General features: G+C 41.7%; 1 long non-coding RNA gene and 2 other non-coding genes across 5 annotated transcripts; all 3 read left to right on the top strand.

Moving 5' to 3' along the window:
- The first annotated feature begins 1,566 nt into the window (after positions 1 to 1,566).
- Positions 1,567 to 1,635, top strand: LOC133563916 (small nucleolar RNA SNORD18). Its single transcript, XR_009809188.1, has one exon. It is a non-coding gene; the product is annotated as a small nucleolar RNA SNORD18 (small nucleolar RNA).
- Positions 1,636 to 2,028: 393 nt separating this feature from the next.
- Positions 2,029 to 6,270, top strand: LOC133563166 (uncharacterized). Of its 3 annotated transcripts, XR_009809007.1 has the most exons (7): positions 2,029 to 2,239; positions 2,422 to 2,477; positions 2,660 to 2,715; positions 2,898 to 2,953; positions 3,136 to 3,191; positions 3,374 to 3,429; positions 3,611 to 6,270. It is a non-coding gene; the product is annotated as an uncharacterized LOC133563166 (long non-coding RNA). The 3 variants fall into 3 exon arrangements; XR_009809009.1 differs by lacking the exon at positions 2,422 to 2,477 and having other exon boundaries at positions 2,031 to 2,239; XR_009809008.1 differs by lacking the exons at positions 2,029 to 2,239; positions 2,422 to 2,477; positions 2,660 to 2,715; positions 3,136 to 3,191 and having other exon boundaries at positions 2,750 to 2,953.
- Positions 2,283 to 2,347, top strand: LOC133563917 (small nucleolar RNA SNORD18). Its single transcript, XR_009809189.1, has one exon. It is a non-coding gene; the product is annotated as a small nucleolar RNA SNORD18 (small nucleolar RNA).
- Positions 6,271 to 18,602: the final 12,332 nt, after the last annotated feature.

Raw genomic sequence — 18,602 nt, 5'->3', positions numbered from 1 at the left:
ACTCCTTCAGTTGACCCTTTCTGTATCCATCTCAAAAGAACATGGAAAGAGCTCAAGATTCAAAGGTGAACTCCCTGGCATGAGTACTGACTTTCATGATGGTCATTGATCCGAATGTAACTTTTTTAACAGGCATCACTCTGCAGAACAAGAACCAGTTGATACCACATGATACTTGCCCCATATGATCAAGCCTACTGCTTTATTAAAGCAAACTGCAAGTGAGTTAATATTTTTTTCAGACTATCATTACTGTCGCATGAGTTGAAGCTAGTTCACCGATCCGTGTATCTTGACACCTGGGTAAATGAACTTCTGAGTCTTAAAGGAGATTTTTGCCTATCGTTAACAATCATGAGAGACCAGAGCAAGTCTCTCTTTCTTTTTTAGGATTATAAAGTTAAACACTTGCAAGATGCGGCTAATGGGAGTCACCGTTGCAGCTTTCAAAGCACTCTAAAACAACTTCAAAACCCTCAGTGTTTTATATACACGCTGCCAATCTATATATAATGTAATAACAGACAATCATAACATGTAATATGTACAATACTTAACATATTTTGTTCATTTCATGCACATTGGAACTAATTCTTAGCATTTATTTCTGTTTCTATAGCCGTGCTCTTTTGACTTATTGCAACAAATTTGTTGCTGCTCTCGGAATCAAACGCAAGTGTTTTCTAACCATGGCAGACTTGGTAACTGACAATGAAGACTATTTTTGGTCTAAAGAGGATTCACAAGATTGTCTTTTAGAAGTTAAAAATACTGCTTATAGAAGCTAGCACAAAAAGAGGCTGAAACATTAAAGCAGACTAAAGCAAAGTGCGACAGTCAAATCTGGAACGTTGAGCCAAGCTATGCCGAATAAATGGATTGTTACCCAAATCAACTTGAAACATCCCCGGCCAACTGTCCATCAAGTAAAAAGTCACTTTCCTATTGTTCATGGTACATGCAGCACATTACCATACACTACAGTGCGTATGCTCTTCGAGTTAGCTGTCTACAAACAAAACCTGAAATGTGGGCTAATACAAGTTTTTCAGCCATTACGAATTGTTCTATCACAGTGATGTGCATAAACCAACTCCGATGCGTTTCGTGCTGACGTAAAAGCTGTCCCACGCTGTTTTGGTACACTAGAGAAAGAGTTCCTCAGTGTTCGCTCTTGCAATAACAATGTTGCTACACATTGGTTATTATGCAGGTTATGGAACTGAAGTATTGACTGTTTTTGAATGCATTTTTAGTCATTTAGAGGTAGAATTGATTGCTCATATTAGCTGCATTATCCAGCAAGAAAGACGATTTTTGTTAGAATGGAAAAAACAAATCTTGTCTTAAGGATTGTAAACGAATTCCAAAAAAAGTGCAGTTCCCCCAGATCTCAACAATTAACATGGTTATGAATTTTGAGCAGTTCAACTTGCAATTTGTCACATTTCAGCCTGTCTGTGCACATGATGACCAACCGTGGAAGAATTCTTAAGCACAAGAGGACCCAGTCCTAAAACACTAAGTAAGTGCTAATAATTTAGTTTGCATGCTTTCTTTGTAGCTTAGCCAACTGATGATACTCCACTTCAGGTCCGTGTTTCTGAATCCTGATCATATGGAAGTTCTGAGCAATGCAATAGCTGGCATTAAAGCTGAATTGATGTTGCAAGATGTCACTAAGTGCCGTTTTCTTCTTTTTACTAGATGACCAACCTTGGAAGAATTCTCAAGTGCAGGAGGAGCCAGTCTTAAAACCCCAAGTAAGTGCTACTAATTTAGTTTGCATGTTTGCTTTTTAGCTAAGCCAACTGATGATACTCCACTTCAGGTCCGTGTTTCTGAATCCTGATCATATGGAAGTCCTGAGCAATGCAATAGCCGGCACTAAAGCTGAATTGATGTTGCAAGATGTCACTCAGTGTCGTTTTATTCTTTTTACCAGATGACCAACCTTGGAAGAATTCTCAAGCACAAGAGGAGCCAGTCTTAAAACCCCAAGTAAGTGCTACTAATTTAGTTTGCATGTTTGCTTTGTAGTTAAGCCAACTGATGAAACTCCACTTCAGGTCCGTGTTTCTGAATCCTGATCATATGGAAGTCCTGAGCAATGCAATAGCCGGCACTGAAACTGAATTGATGTTGGAAGATGCTACTAAGTGCCGTTTTCTTCTTTTTACTAGATGACCAACCTTGGAAGAATTCTCAAGCACAAGAGGAGCCAGTCTTAAAACCCCAAGTAAGTGCTACTAATTTAGTTTGCATGTTTGCTTTGTAGTTAAGCCAAATGATGAAACTCCACTTCAGGTCCGTGTTTCTGAATCCTGATCATATGGAAGTCCTGAGCAATGCAATAGCCGGCACTGAAACTGAATTGATGTTGGAAGATGTTACTAAGTGCCGTTTTCTTCTTTTTACTAGATGACCAACCTTGGAAGAATTCTCAAGTGCAGGAGGAGCCAGTCTTAAAACCCCAAGTAAGTGCTACTAATTTAGTTTGCATGTTTGCTTTATAGCTAAGCCAACTGATGAAACTCCACTTCAGGTCCGTGTTTCTGAATCCTGATCATATGGAAGTCCTGAGCAATGCAATAGCCGGCACTGAAACTGAATTGATGTTGCAAGATGTTACTAAGTGCCGTTTTCTTCTTTTTACTAGATGACCAACCTTGGAAGAATTCTCAAGCACAAGAGGAGCCAGTCTTAAAACCCCAAGTAAGTGCTACTAATTTAGTTTGCATGTTTGCTTTGTAGTTAAGCCAACTGATGAAACTCAACTTCAGGTCCGTGTTTCTGAATCCTGATCATATGGAAGTCCTGAGCAATGCAATAGCCGGCACTAAAGCTGAATTGATGTTGCAAGATGTCACTCAGTGCCGTTTTATTCTTTTTACCAGATGACCAACCTTGGAAGAATTCTCAAGCACAAGAGGAGCCAGTCTTAAAACCCCAAGTAAGTGCTACTAATTTAGTTTGCATGTTTGCTTTGTAGTTAAGCCAACTGATGAAACTCCAGTTCAGGTCCGTGTTTCTGAATCCTGATCATATGGAAGTCCTGAGCAATGCAATAGCCGGCACTGAAACTGAATTGATGTTGGAAGATGTTACTAAGTGCCGTTTTCTTCTTTTTACTAGATGACCAACCTTGGAAGAATTCTCAAGTGCAGGAGGAGCCAATCTTAAAACCCCAAGTAAGTGCTACTAATTTAGTTTGCATGTTTGCTTTATAGCTAAGCCAACTGATGATACTCCACTTCAGGTCCGTGTTTCTGAATCCTGATCATAGGGAAGTCCTGAGCAATGCAATAGCCGGCACTAAAGCTGAATTGATGTTGCAAGATGTCACTCAATGCCGTTTCATTCTTTTTACCAGATGACCAACCTTGGAAGAATTCTCAAGCACAAGAGGAGCCAGTCTTAAAACCCCAAGTAAGTGCTACTAATTTAGTTTGCATGTTTGCTTTGTAGCTAAGCCAACTGATGATACTCCACTTCAGGTCCGTGTTTCTGAATCCTGATCATATGGAAGTCCTGAGCAATGCAATAGCCGGCACTAAAGCTGAATTGATGTTGCAAGATGACACTAAGTGCTATTTTCTTCTTTTTACAGCTGTATCACTACACCACACAACCAGGGGAAAAATGCAACGAGAATACGTCTGTTCAAACTCCGGCCCGACAAAGTCTTCACTGCTGCCCGTGAGACGTTACAAGTCAGAAGCTTGGCCTGCGGTGTATTTCAGTCCAATTGACTTATCTGACTTGTTTGAATTGGGAAGGTTTCACAGCCCCCATTTGGCAGTTGATGGAATTGACCACAAGTTTGTTGTCAAATCATATTTGGCACAGTAGCCAATCCTAAAAACTTTTCCCCACTTAAGGTACCGTATTTTCCGCGCTATAAGCCGCCCTGTGTTATAAACCGCACCTTCAATGAATGGCATATTTAAAAACTTTGTAAACCTATAAGCCGCACCGGGTCATAAGCCGCGCCCACGCTGCGCTAAAGGGAATGTCAAAAAAACAGTCCGATAGGTCAGTCAAACTTTAATAATACAAACCAGTGTGCGAATGTGCAATCACAACAATAGTAACACTCAACATATTGCAGAGCAATAGCAACATCAATAACTCAACTTTGCTCGAACGTTAATGCCACAGCACACAAAATAAACATTTAAAGCTCACCTTCAGAAGTTATTCCTCATCCATAAATCCCTCGAATTTTTCTTCTTCGGTGTCTGAATTAAAAAATTGGGCGAATACGGCATCCAAAATGGCGGGCTCCGTCTTGTCGAAGTCATCAGAGTCAGTGTCGCTGTTGCTGTCCGGCAGTTCCATGAATCCTGCCTTCCTGGCCGGATCTTTTTTCAGCTATCTTGTTTTTACAATATGCGTGGAAAGTAGCCAACTTTTCTTGAAAGTCTTTTGGCAGTTGCTGTGAAATAGTAGTCCGTGTGCGGATGGAGAGATTGTGTCTTTTCATGAACCGGAAACACCAAGAAGCACCACCTTATAAAATCATCCAAGTGAAGTTCGCTTGCTGGCGCTGTTGCCGTCATTGGAATAGTGATGTTACTGACACTTCTGCTTGCTGCTCGAGTTTGTCCTCCAACTGTTGCCATCTTGCTTTGTTCCCTCAAACTCTGTGTTGTCTTCTTTACTTGGCGCAGGTCATCTTGTTGCTTCCTCCATCAAAGCACCATTGATTCATTTATGTTCAATTCTCTCGCTGCTGCTCTATTTCCGTGTTCTTCTGCGTGACTTATTTCCTTGAGTTTGAATTCGGATTAGCCGCGCGCTTCTTCTTCTACGGGGACGGGTGCTTACCTTGGCGGTTGCGTACCGTAGAAGAAGAAGCGCTTCCTCTTTCCAGGTGGGCGGGTGCTTACCGTAGAAGAAGCACTTCCTCTTTCCAGGTGGGCGGGCGCTTACCTTGGCGGTTGCTTACCGTAGAAGAAGAAGCGCTTCCTCTTCTACGGGGAAAAAAGATGGCGGCTGTTTACCGTAGTTGCGAAACCTAAACTCTATGAAAATAAATATTTATATTAATACATATATAAGGCGCACCGGGTTATAAGCCGCACTGTCATCTTTTGAGAAAATATTTGGTTTTTAAGTGCGGCTTATAGCGTGGAAAATACGGTATAAATGAACAATAACCAACAAATAAAGTCAACACATGGTTGTACATAACACATCCTGCACCTGTGTGAAGTTTGCCTCCCGGCCCTTGCAAAACTTTTGAAATAGTCTCATTCGTTTGTGCAGTTGAAATGGTTGTTTGTGTAATTTTGTTTCAGACTTATTAAATAATTTTTAGGTCAATGAAATAGTTATTGCAGAAATATTGTTTGTGCTGCTAACGTGTTAAATAGCTTCTATATTTTGTTTATGTTATCATGAAATTAATTTACATACAAACGTGCATAATTTTTTCAAAACCAGTCCCAATAGTTTGTGCTGTTTAAGCAGTTGAAATTGTTTGTTATGCTGCTTTCGTTTTTTTTTGAGTTATTAAAAATGATTTTATAGGTCAAAGGTCACTCAGATCCCCCAATCGCCCCCCCTTTTTTGTTCCAAATTAGTCATTTGTTTGTGCAGCAAAAATTAATTGGGCTGATTTTGTTTTTGAAGCATTAACTTTGGAATAAGCGGTAGAAAATGGATGGATGGATGGAACTTTCAAATTTCCTGGGAGTGATGTCATTGTGAACCTGAACAACCGGGTTTCTTCATACTAGGCTGCTGAAATAGTCTTCGTTTGTGCAGTTGAAATGATCCATTGTGCTGCTATAGTTTATGAATTAACATGAGACTATTTAGGAAGTGATGTCACGACCGGACCGGAATTGTATTTTCGACCAAAATGGTGTCATTTGCTGTCCAAACAACAAAATACCTTTGGTTTGTGCAATTGAAATCATAAATTCTGCTGCTGTAGTTCAATAAGTACTAACGCTTACTATTTAGGAAATGATGTCATGACTGAACTGGAGTTGTCCGATTTTGTCCCAGTCAGTCTAATTTATGGTCTAAACATAATTTCTCGCTCGTGCTGTTTTGTTTCTGTAATGTGTTGTCGCAACTGTCGATTGTTTTGCTACGTTTCAAATGAGCATCATGAATGACGCTTCACTGCCTCCGGGGGGCAGCAAACAGACTGGTGCATTTGTGGAATTGAAAGTTTGAACTCAACTTTTATTAAGGCCCCCATGTTGGGTACAATACACATTTTAACTAATAGTAAAATAAATTGCGGAAAAAGTTTTTGATGCAAATTGTATTTATTCTAAAAGCAAGATGCCCAACAAATCAGGTTTCTTAGCTGGCGTTTCAAGTCGAATGGATTTAACTAATTCTAGTAAAGGTTGTCTACAAAGACCAACTGTATCAAGCAATAAAAGGGAATAACCAATTTTGAATTCTGGCACCTGGACTTGTGCTATTAATGAGCACATTTGGAAGGTGTTTTAAAAGAGCCAAGGATTATCCATCAATTTACCTTCAGTGACATAAAAGGCAACTGTAAAGAGTGTAACAACCTGCAATTAACAGCACAATGGTTTTTAAATGTTGCCTCAAAACAGAGATGACTCCTTGCACATTAGCTGTTCAATGAGTTTTGGTCCAGAAACAGAGATCAGGATGTAACCTGATGTTTGGAGGGCATCACAGGCACACAAGCTGATGGACTTTGTAGATCCAGAGCCAACTCATCCGCCTGATTTGGGCACTCATAGGTTGAGTGATTTTTCTCCGGCCATTCTAGGAGCTCTTGTGAAGGCGTTTACTCCTTATCCTAACCTTAAAAAAATCCATCAAAAATTGCCTCAGCATTTTACTTGAAGACACTACCACCATGCTTTGTCAGGGTTGATGTTGTGCACTGCATCAAGATGATCTGCTACTGGTACTGCCTAAAGGAAAAAACACATCAGACTACAGATATTTTTGTGAGGTCTTTAACGAAGGGTCTTGGATTGCAGTCTGTGGAGCATGCCATATAACTTATCACTGGCTATCACTTGTGTATATAGGTGTGAGAAATACCTCAAAGCACAAATTGCACGAGTGTGTTGCCATTCCTGAGTATAAAGGGTGAAGAACAGGAACAAGTGGATGGGTGTGTTCACATCAGACTGACCTCCAACAGTGGGTAAGTGAAATATGTGAGGAGAGAAGGCCTCTCACCATGGTTAAGGATCACGATAACATCTACTTACTCCCTGATATTCCCCATGTAATAAGACTTGCAAGTTACTTAGCACTCTGGAAAAGAATACTGGTCCCACTATTCCACAGCACTCCCGTCCAAAGGCAAAACCTGGTAACGCAATTTTGGGCAAAACTTAGCTGATCATAATTTTGGAGTTATTAGGTTATATGCTTTACATTAGTGTATGCAATATTGTAATTTGTTCCGTAAGTAAACTGCTTACTTAGAGTACCAGCGTCACTACAAATTCAGCCACAGTGGAAATGTGGATTTATGCTGTAAAAAATAAATGATTCTGCCATTGACTCTGCATCCACTGAAAAAGAAGAGATTAGTGTCCCGATACCAATATTTTAGTACTGGTACCAAAATGGTTTTTGGTACTTTTCTAAAAGGGGACCACAAAAAAATGGCATTGGCTTTTATTTTAACAAAATCTTACGGTACATTAAATATAAATTTACTTGTTGCAGGTTTTCCTTAGATGATTAGTGAACATACCAGACAGGTACTTTTTAGAGGTGGTATAGTACCCAATATGATTCATTAGTTATCACGGTACTAGTACTGGAATACTGTACGAGCCTACAAAAGACATAAGGATGCTTACCCCCTGTGAGGAGTCTGATGGTGCCACAAACTCGCACCCAACAGAAGATACCAAGGGTAATTGTGGAGGCCAAGTGGTTCTACTCAAAAACAGGAAGATGACTTCATACCTCTTGCCTTGTCCAGAATGGCTGATTGCAGTTCCATCTGCTAGCCGGAAAAAAGTAGAAATACAAATGGTAAAACATGGAAACCATCAGCAGCCTCTTAAAGTTGATCAATCAAAAGTTTCTGTGCCAAAGACTTGTGCAATTGATGCCTTTTGTCACAGCTTCGGTAGCGCTCTCTGTTAAAGTCACCCTTCATTAGCCCCTGGTAGGTGAGGGTAGCAGTGAGCAGCAGCAATGCCCGGGAATTATTTTTGGTGATTTAACCCCCAATTCCAACCCTTGATGCTGAGTGCCAAGCAGGGAGGTAATGGATCCCATTTTTATAGTCTTCGATATGACTTGGCCGGGGTTTGAACTCACAACCTACCACTCTCGGGGCGGACATTATTTCTTTTGAAAATGTAAGTTGCAGCAAACAACAACCAGTTCCATAAACTGGTAAAAGCCATTGCCACGTAGGGTGTAATGTGACCCAAGACTCTTGAAGAAAATATTTGAAGCTGTCCAAATGACATCTGGGATGCTACAAATAGATGCACAATGCAACATCCACTATGATACACAGAACATTGAACAAAACTGCAACTGTTTATTTGTCAAAACAATTGTCTTCACCGTATTGCTACCTAAGCAAACAAAGTACGAGGACAATTAATCTTTACCTCCATGGGCGTCCTTCAGACTTCTGACATCTCTCACTCACTGCTGTGGAAGAAGAACTCCACCTACCTCACTCTGACTGACTCCGGCCAATCAGAGAAGACGCCAAAACAGAAAATACTATATGTGCAGGGAGGGTTACCCATAGTTGCAGGCTGGGAGAATTTATTTGTATTGACCACTGTTCATCAACTCCAGTACAAAAGGGGGTCCACCAGAGAAGATTTGCCTTGTGTGAGTTCCCCTCCAACATGATGCTCCAAGGACAGACCTTTACATTGAGGGTAGTCGTTGCTTTTCGGGAAGGCTTGACCTAGGATGCTCTTGGACACGATGCAGAAGTACTAAAGGGCTGCATGTGTCTGGGAGCTTTATGATGACCTGAGAAGTGGTGTACAAGCAGCATCAAAAAAGACAAATGACCTTCCCACGTGCTCTATTGTATAGTTTGTGATCATGTTCATGTTTGTTCTACATTCATTTTTAAATTGTTATTTGATCTTCTAATTTTCACAAACCTGTTTGCACATTGAGTTATGGCTACAATCTATATTTTATATGCAGTCACCTTTGAACATATTTATCTACAGTTATTTTTCAGTTGTTTGTACAAAACAGGTTAGGCAGTATGCCAGATTAATGCAAACAAGGAAATGTGTAAAAATAGGGTATTACTTACCAATCCTTACAAGTGGTGTCTTCAATTCTAACTGTAAGTCTGTATGTATTATCCATCCATTTCCTACCGCTTGTCCTTTATGGGATCACAGGGGGTGCTGGAGCAAATCTCTGCTGCATTCGGGTGGACAAGTCGCCACCTCATCACAGGGCCAGCACAGACAAGATTCACACACTCGGGACGATTTAGTGTTGCCAATCAATCTATCCCCAGGATTAGATTAGATAGTACTTTATTTATTCCGTCAGGAAAATTTAAATTTTCAGCACAATCCCATTCAAGATCAGACAAACATTACAGGGAGACAGAACAGGATCGCTGATGGGTCTGCCGGCTTCCAGCGCCCCTTACTAAAAATATGAGATACAGGGAAACGGGGGGAATGGGGAAAAAAAATAGAAGATTAAATTTTAATTAAAAAATGGGTCTTAGCCTGGGTCCTGGAGAGGGGGTGCAGACTGAGGCCAAGGGGGAAAAAACAACTCATAGCCATAGAACACATCCCTCTTACATCAAAGAACACAGAGGACATTAAAGCAGCAGATACAACCAGACACTTCTACATACAGCTATTAATAAAAAGTAAAAGAAACATATCCACTGTGGTGGATATGTTTTTGGAGGTGGGAGGAAGCCCACGCAGTCACGGGGAAAAATGCAAACTCCACACAGAAAGATCCCGAGTCCAGGCTCGAACCTTCGTAGTGTGAGGCACACGTACTAAGCCCTGTTCCACCGTGCTGCCTATATATTATGGTGATACTTGTTAATTATATCCTCTACAGCAGTTTTTTTCAACCTTTTTTGGGCCAATGCACATTTTTTTTGTGTTGAAAAAATCAAGGGGCACACCACCAGCAGAAATCATTATTAAATAACAAAACGAAAGTTGACAGTAAAAAGTTGTCGTCGCGATTGTTGGATATGACTTTAAACCATAACCAAGCATGCATCAATATAGCTCACGTCTCAAAGTAGGTGTACTGTCACCACCTGTCATATCACGCCACGGCCACCACTGATCAGCCTGTCGGAGTACATCCGAGTGCCAATCCTCGGTGCACAGAAGTGTGGTTTGGAATGATGCCCGCCGTCCAGCAGACTGTAATAATGTAACCCCCAAACCCACACAACTGTGAAGGCCAAAGGCCCACAGCAGCAGCCGGTTACAGGGAGGACTCACTTCCTTTCCTGACCGGCGCAGTCAGCAGTAGTCCTCGGACAACCACCTGGCACTTTAGTGAAGGACTCAGCGATTTTCTCCCCAGCACTGCAAATAGTACTACATCGGACACAAAAATGGCTGAAACAGTGCAACAGGCAGACTAGACCTTGGCTTAGGCAACGCACATTTTAAGTCAGCCAGGTCTTGGCTCTAAACGCCTCACCAAGTAATAACCTTATGACTGTAACTATTACCGCTTGTATCTTGGCCTCTATTAAGTATTGTTTTGGGACGCCTGTCAATGAAAGACAGGTAGGTTTATGGCCGGCCCTGTAAGTCTTATTGAAATCAATCGGTATTTAACCTCTCTTGATGAGCTTCTAGCACACCTGTGAAGTGAAAACCATTTCAGGTGACTACCTCTTGAAGCTCATCAAGAGAATCCCAAGAGTGTGCAAAGCAGTAAACAGAGCAAAGGGTGGCTATTTTGAAGAAACTAGAATATAAAACATGTTTTCAGTTAAATCCCCTTCTTTTGTTAAGTACATAACTCCACATGTGTTCATTGATAGTTGTGTGTCCTGGGCATGACGTTAAAGTGCATCCAGCAGTGGAGGCTCCTCTATGGGGTCTCTGGGGCACTAGGAGGTTAACCCCTTTACTACTGTTACCCCAGGTGGCCCTTGACAAAGGCCTAGTACCTGACCCCCCCCTAGCCAGGGATACAGTGAAGACTTCAACGGCGGAGCAGGCGGAAGACGGTAGATTTAAGAATTACTGCAATGGCGGAAGAAGGCTGCAGCAGAAAAGGGTCCCCAGTCCTCTTGGACTCCATGCCACTGGACCCTGACCCGATTCTGTCAAGGATCGTGTGGTGACTGTCTGTGCACCAGTCTCCCCACGTTAAACAATGTCACGCAGAGGCATCGTCCATAGAGGGATACACTCCTACCAGGAGGATTGTCATACTTGTTCGAGTGACTGCCGATGATTCATAGTTGTGATGCCTTCAGTGACAATCTACAATGTAAATAGTCATGAAAATAAAGAAAATGCATTAAATGAGAAGGTGTGTCCAAACTTTGTCCTTTACTGTATATTTAAAAGCGGTCCTTTCCCGTCATGATTTTTTTTTTAAATGTATTATTTTCTTTAGGTAGTTTTGATTGGTAAGGAAATCCATATATCCTAATTACATTATTTTGGCCAGAATATTTGTTTTAAAATAGTTTCTATGTATTTACTCATATTTTACTGTTGTACTACAATATTGTTTTTTTAAAGCAGATTAATTTTGCAGAAGCAACATCCATCCATCCATTTCTACCGCTTATTCCCTTTTGGGGTCGCGGGGGGCGCTGGCGCCTATGTCAGCTACAATCGGGCGGAAGGCAGGGTACACCCTGGACAAGTTGCCACAATCTTACCTAAATAAAGCCACACCTTTTTCGACAATTTAATTTTGATCTTTCGTCATGTGACACAACATCCTGCATCTCCATCAGTTCCTGTATACTCAAATCAGATTCAACATGGTTATTTATTGAAGTGAAGTAAATGTTAAATGCTAAAGGGAGTATACTTGTTGAGGTGGCGACTTGTCCAGGGTGTACCCTGCCTTCCGCCCGATTGTAGCTGAGATAGGCGCCAGCGCCCCCCGCGACCCCAAAAGGGAATAAGCGGTAGAAAATGGATGGATGGATGGGGTATACTTGTAGAGCGTTTTTCTAACATTCACCCATTCACACACTGATGGCAGGAGCTGCCATGCAAGGCCCTAACCAGAACCCATCAGGAGCAAAGTTGAAATATCTTGCTCAAGGACACAACGGATTTGACAAGGTTGGTAGTATGTGGGGATTGAACCAGGAACCCTCAGGTTGCCGTCCCCCGCCGTAAGCGAGTTATGTTTGTAAAGCACTTTTCTCTATAGAGACCTAATGCGCTTTTACATAGTGAAACCCAATATCTGAGTTACATTTAAACCAGTGTGAGAAGCAGGTGGGTAAAGTGTCTTGCACAAGGACACAACGGCAGTGACTAGGATGGCGGAAACCGGGATCAAACCTGGAACTCTCTAGTTGCTGGCACGGTCGCTCTACCAACTGAGCTATACCGCCCCACACTGTGCCTGTCAGGTCTACTTTCCCTCTCGTATGCTAACTCTGTCTTGGAATTCCATTTGCATTTGAGCAACCGCAACTCTTTCTGCTGCTAAAAATTGCATCAGCTGTCATTAATGTTTGATATTCACAATGATAACTGCAACACACCCTCTTTTGTCCTTTTGCAACATTGTTCATCTTTGCACTGTACAGGACTTGTTATGATCCGCTGCCCGGATCATATTATGTTCAGGTTTTGAATTTTTTTTGTATTATGTTCTGTTAATGTTTGACTTAGTTCCCGGTTGCACTTCCTTGTTTGTTCTGTCGCCATAGTTACTTATTAGTTTCACCTGCCACTTGTTTCCGGACACGCACCTGTGTTGTAATTACTTTTGTTATTTAAGCCTGCCCTCTCCCGTCAGTCGGACCGGGTCCATTGTTTTGCGGTAAGCAACAATTGCGTTCATGTTTCTGATTCCAGAATCTGTGCTATGTGTTAGCATTAGCTTCTAGTGCGTTCGGCACGCGTTTCTTTTGTTTATTTCTACCCATTTTGTACTGTGTCTGAGTTAGTAAGTTATCTTACCTTTACGTTGTCATCCGGAGTGTCCTGTGCATGCCTGGGGAGAACTAAATCCCGCATCACAATGAGCCACGAGCGTGACAGGACTGTCTCAGAAAATTTGAATTTTGTGATAAAGTCCTTTATTTCTGTAATGCAACTAAAAACATGAAAATTTCATACATTCTAGATTCATTACACATCAACTGAAATATTGCAAGCCTTTTATTTTAAAATTGCTGATTATGGCAAACAGCTTAAGAAAACTCAAAAATCCTATCTCTAAAAATTTGAATAGTTCCTCAGACCAAGTAAAAAAAAAAAAGATTTGTAACAGCAAAACAAAATCTAACATCTGAAAATGTCAATTAATGCACTCAGTACTTGTTTGCGAATCCTTTTGCATGGATTACTGCATCAATGCGGCGTGGCATGGAGGCACTCAGCCTGTGGCTTTGCTGAGGTGTTATGGATGCCCAGGATGCTCCAATAGCAGCCTTTAGCTCATTTGCATTATTGGGTCTGGTGTCTTTCAGCTCCTTCTTCACAATACCCCACAAATTCTCTATGGGGTTCAGATTAGGGGAGTTGGCAGGCCAATGGAGGACAGTAATGCCATGGTCAGTACACCAGTTACTGTACTGTGCAATCTACTAATACAAGTTTCAGTCAATCAATCAATCAATGAATGCCTACCTCCCAATTTTCCCAGGAGAGTCCCAAATTTCAGTGCCCCTCCCGAAAATCTCTCAGGGCAACCATTCTCCTGACTTTCTTCCGATATTTGTGGCGTGCCTTAAAGCCACTGCCTTAAGCGTCCTCTACAACCTGTCGTCATTTTTGCTTTATACAAACAGTGTGCCGGCCTAGTCACATAATATATGGGGCTCTTACACACACACAAGTGAATGCAACGCATACTTGCTCAACAGCCATACAGGTCACACTGAGGGTGGCCGTATAAACAACTTTAAAACTGTTACAAATATGCGCCACACCGTGAACCCACACCAAACAAGAGTGACAAACACATTTCGGGAGAACATCCGCACCGTAACACAACAAAAACACAACAGAAGAAATACCCAGAAACCCTTGCAGCACTAGTTCTTCTGGGACGCTACAATATACACCCCCCGTTACCCCCCCCCCCCCCCACCCCCCAATCTCCTAAATAACCCCCCCGGGAGGTGAGGGGATAAGTGAGCAGCAGCAGCGGTGGCTGCGCCCGGGAATCATTTTTGGTGATTTAAACCCCAATATTACAATAAGAATAAAAATAAAAAGCAACAATGAGAATAAAAATGTAACAGTAAAACAAGAATATTACAAGAGAAACTAGGCAGTCGTGACCATGTTATGAAAAAGTGTTGCATTGTTGTTTTTTTGCATCCCCTGTCATCCGAGTACCCCCCCACCCGCTCCCCCCAGCGAGGAGTTGTACAGTCTAATGGCGTGTGGGACAAAGGAGTTTTTGAGTCAATTAGTCCTGTACTTGGGATGAAGCAGTCTAGCACTGAACAGGCTCCTCTGGCTACTGATAACACTATGCAGAGGGTGACTGGCATCATCCAGGATGCTCACTAGTTTTTCCTAGTCAACATATTCCTAGTATAGTCATGTTCTGTTAGTTTTGTTCTCCCTTAGTTCCTGTTTTGTGCCCTCTGGGTTTGTTTTGGTTACCATGGGTACTAATTGGGTTCACCTGCCTCTGGTTAGTGGTCAGCACGCTCACCTGCTGTGGAGCACTAATCAGAGAGATATTTCTTCACCTTTCAGTCTGGCTTCGTTGGTATTCTTGTTTTCTGGCTAATGATTTCTGTGCTAAGTTTTGGTTCCTTAGCTTCTCGCGCGATTGGCACGCTTTCCTTTTGTTTGTTTCCTGTCTTTTTGTAATGTGTAGGATTTATGACAATAAATCATATTCACGTTTTCATCCGGGGTTGTCCATCTGCATCTTGGAAGAAGGACCTCGCAATAACATACATGTGATACATTGAGAATATAGAACACTACACACAGCGCTCAAAAATCTGTCAAAATGTTTTAGTACGACTTTTGTAAGCCATGAAGTCACACCGCTTGATGGATTGTCGGCGCATTACAGCTAAAATAGTCAGACGTTCAACATACGGGCATTATTATGGGGTGTGTACAAGGACTGCAAAATGGCACCATTTAGGAGACATATTATCTGGCGTTTTGTTTCACAGTATTATACAAAACCAAATTTCCTTACCTTGTGGTACCTACTGATGTGTATTTGGGATTTGCATAAGTCCTGAAAATATGCACGAGTCCGCCATTGTAGTCCGTGTCGATTCCGTAGTCTTCTTCTTTCTCTTTATCTTCTTGTTATGGGACATTCATCCTCCGCTGTTGCCAAATTTGTTTACTTTGTTTCTATTGGAGAAATGGATTTCTCCACTAGCGTAATTTTACAGCTTATATCCGTCAGTGGACTCACTATGGAAGCGTTAAAAACTACCGGTGTAGTGAGTTTACATAATTCACCCGCGGAACTTTAGTTATTTTAGTCCCGTTTTTTCACGGGACACATTTCCGGCGTTGTTGTTGCACAAGTAAGCCACGGATGAGGAGATGCTGCTCCGTTGTTGATTGAAGTAAAGCCTGAATGTCATTAAAACAGTTAGCTCCATCTTTTGACACTTCTTCCACTCCCGTCCTTGCACGCTACACTGCTACAACAAAGAGGACGGGGAGAAAAAGCTGCCGAAGTAGAGTCAAGGAAATAACAAAACGGCGCATCCTGAAGCGACTGTTTATACGGCCACTCTCAGTGTGACCTGTATGACTGTTGACCAAGTATGCATGCATTCACTGGTGTGTGTGAAAAGCCGTAGATATGATGTGATTGGGCCGGCACGCAAGGGCAGTGCCTTTAAGGTTTATTGGTGATCTTTACTCCTCCCTACGTCCGTGTACACTGCAGCATTTTAAAAAGTCATTAATTTTACTTTTTGAAACGATACCTATAATTTACAATATCACATTTTAAAGCATATATCGGCAGTCCGATATCATCGGACATCTCTAGTTTTAAATGTAGAAAAAAATGCGCCTTATAATCCGGTGCGCCTTTTGTGTAAAAATAGACCTGACTAAACCCGCTCATCGGCAGTGCGCCTTATAATTCGATGCACCTTATAATCAGGTGCGCCCTATGGTTCGAAAAATACAGTATTTTACCTTTAGACTATGGTCCTATCAAGGCTTAGTTTAACTTAGTATATTTTATTTATTCATCAGGCATCAGTTATTTCACTATTGCCAAATACAAAATGCGACTGAACTAAAATTGAGAAAATATTAAAAAAATTGTAAACAGAAATAAAGGTTCAATGTTATCAATATTATTGAATTGATACCAAATGAAAAGCTTGGGCAGAATCCCTACACCATCAAGTTTAAAAAATGCCAAGATGCAGAATTCTAAAATTCTTAACTATAAGTGGTATAAAGTGGTTGAGCGATGGCCTTCAGAGACCACATCGAGGTCACCAAATAGACAGAAGAAGTTCTTCTCCTCCATGTGTTCGTTTTATCTCTAATAAAGCTCACCACGTCGCTCTCAATTTCCAGATGATCAATTATCCATCCATTTTCAAGCAGTAGAAAATGGATGGATGGATGTCTTGTCAGTGTAGTGCCAGAGCCGAGGATCTCACTAAGCAATCGTTCATCAGAGTGGTTTAGCATTTTTCTGAGATGGAAGAAGTAGCAAAAGATCCATTTTGTTCACTTTAATGAAAAATTTCATTTTATTTAATTTATATAACATGATGTTATACTGACATGTTGGGACCAGTCAGTAAATGTATCTGTGGGGAGGCGTGGCCGGCAGACCAACAGCGAGGCCGGCAGGATCGACGCCGAGATAGATGTCAGGTGCGTGGATTGCCCACCTGGGCAAAATTATATAATTTCCTCTCAATGAGAACGACGGGGCAGGAGTTGCAGCATACTTGCCAACTCTCCCAGATTTTCCGAGAGACTCCCGAAATTCAGTGCCTCCCCCGAAAACCTCCCGGGACAAATTTTCAACCAAAATCTCCCGAAATTCAGGCGGCGCTGGAGGCCACGCCCCCTCCAGCTCCATGTGGACCTGAGCGACGTGTATAAAGAGCGTGTCTGCCCAATGACGTTATAACTGTAGGATGATCGAGGGTGAGTTCTTGGTTTATTATGTGGGTTTACTGTAAGGCAGTTTCATTAACATCCTCCCAGCGCGGTAAAACAACACACAACAACAGCAGTCCGTTTTCGTCTACCGTAGAGCAGTTCGTCTGCCTTAAACAGCAAGGTTGTGATACTCTTAAACAGGACAATACTGCCATCTACTGTACATGCATATGGTTAGAAAAACATGGATGGACAATTCAACCCTTAACTCAACAATGAGTAAATGGTAAATGGGTTGAACTTGTATTGCGCTTTTCTACCTTCAAGGTACTCAAAGCGCTTTGACACTACTTCCACATTCACCCATTCACACACAGATGGAGGGAGCTGCCATGCAAGGCGCTAACCAGCACCCGTCAGGAGCAAGGGTGAAGTGTCTTGCTCAGGACACAACGGACGTGATGAGGTTGGTACTAGGTGGGGATTGAACCAGGGACCCTCGGGTTGCGCACGGCCACTCTATCACTGCGCCACGCCATCCCCATATGTAGATGAGATGAGTGTTATGTGTGTGTAAATGAATGAACACTGAAATTCAAGTATTTCTTATATATATATATATATATATATATATATATATATATATATATATATATATATATATATATACATATATATATATATATATATGTACATACATATATATATATATATATATATATATATATATATATATATATATATATAGCTAGAATTGGCTTCACGGTGGCAGAGGGGTTAGTGCGTCTGCCTCACAATACGAAGGTCCTGCAGTCTTGAGTTCAAAACAAGGCTCGGATCTTTCTGTGTGGAGTTTGCAAGTTCTCCCCGTGAATGCGTGGGTTCCCTCCGGGTACTGCGGCTTCCTCCCACCTCCAAAGACATGCACCTGGGGATAGGTTGATTGGCAACACTAAATTGGCCCTAGTGTGTGAATGTGAGTGTGAATGTTGTCTGTCTATCTGTGTTGGCCCTGCGATGAGGTGGCGACTTGTCCAGGGTGTACCCTGCCTTCCGCCCGATTGTAGCTGAGATAGGCGCCAGCGCCCCCCGTGACCCCAAAAGGGAATAAGCGGTAGAAAATGGATGGATGGATGGATAGCTAGAATTCACTGAAAGTCAAGTATATATATATATATATATATATATACATATATATATATATATATATATATATATATATACATATATATATATATATATATATATATATACTTGGTGAATCTAGCGGTAAGGTAAACATACTCCTCCCCTCTTAACCACGCCCCCCACCCCCCACCTCCCAAAATCGGAGGTCTCAAGGTTGGC

This window comes from Nerophis ophidion, linkage group LG12, assembly GCF_033978795.1.
Source record: "Nerophis ophidion isolate RoL-2023_Sa linkage group LG12, RoL_Noph_v1.0, whole genome shotgun sequence".
Taxonomy (NCBI): Eukaryota; Metazoa; Chordata; class Actinopteri; order Syngnathiformes; family Syngnathidae; genus Nerophis; species Nerophis ophidion.
Note: the sequence above shows the minus strand (reverse complement) of the source record. Positions and strands in the feature narration are given on the sequence as shown.